At 47.8% G+C, this 649-nt stretch overlaps 1 non-coding gene across 1 annotated transcript; it reads left to right on the top strand.

Annotated features, from left to right (window-relative positions):
• Window positions 1-231: 231 nt before the first annotated feature.
• Window positions 232-337, top strand: LOC117130447. The gene has a single exon (XR_004453834.1). It is a non-coding gene; the product is annotated as a small nucleolar RNA R71 (small nucleolar RNA).
• Window positions 338-649: the final 312 nt, after the last annotated feature.

The raw sequence follows: 649 nt of genomic DNA, 5'->3' as shown, positions 1-649 counted from the left end.
TCTAACTTAGCTCTTACTTCGTCCATCTGTTCCTTCCCGATAGAGGCTACAGACTTCTTCCGTTCAGAGTCAGTGTTTTTGGTGCTGCTGCTGTTAGCAAGGTTTACGATAAGTCTCACCGCTTACAACGGATTGCGAGTAGTGAAGTTTCCTTCACTCGCCGTATCAAGGACCATTTGATACTGTAAGGCGAGACCTCGGAAGAAAGTGCTTAGCAGCTGTACTTCGTTAAATCCGTGGTGTGGACAGTCTCGCTGTAAGAACCTAAATCTAATCCACGCATCTTTGAAGGACTCTCCAGCCTTCTGCGAGAATGTGGAAATTTTGTTCCGAAGTTCTTCAGCGCGCGCCTCATCGAAGAAGTTTCGTAAGAAAGCATTCTTGATGTTGCTCCAGGATGTTAAAGATCCTGTGGGTTGCTGCCTAAGCCAGTGCATCACTTCTCCATTCAGCGTGTATCTGAAGAGCTTGCACAGCAGGTAATCTTCGGGGACTCCTTCCATCCGAATAGCAGCGATTAGATCCTCGAACCGTTCCAAATGATCCATAGGATGCTCGTGCGGTAACCCAGAGTAGGGTATCTGCGACACGAGAGTGTAGTATTGAGGCTTCAGCTCGAAATTCTGCTTCTGGATCTCCGGAAGTCGAA

This window comes from Brassica rapa, unplaced genomic scaffold, assembly GCF_000309985.2.
Source record: "Brassica rapa cultivar Chiifu-401-42 unplaced genomic scaffold, CAAS_Brap_v3.01 Scaffold0484, whole genome shotgun sequence".
In the NCBI taxonomy this organism is placed as follows: domain Eukaryota; kingdom Viridiplantae; phylum Streptophyta; class Magnoliopsida; order Brassicales; family Brassicaceae; genus Brassica; species Brassica rapa.
The sequence above is the reverse complement of the archived record's forward strand: the minus strand, read 5'-3'. Positions and strand labels throughout refer to the sequence as shown.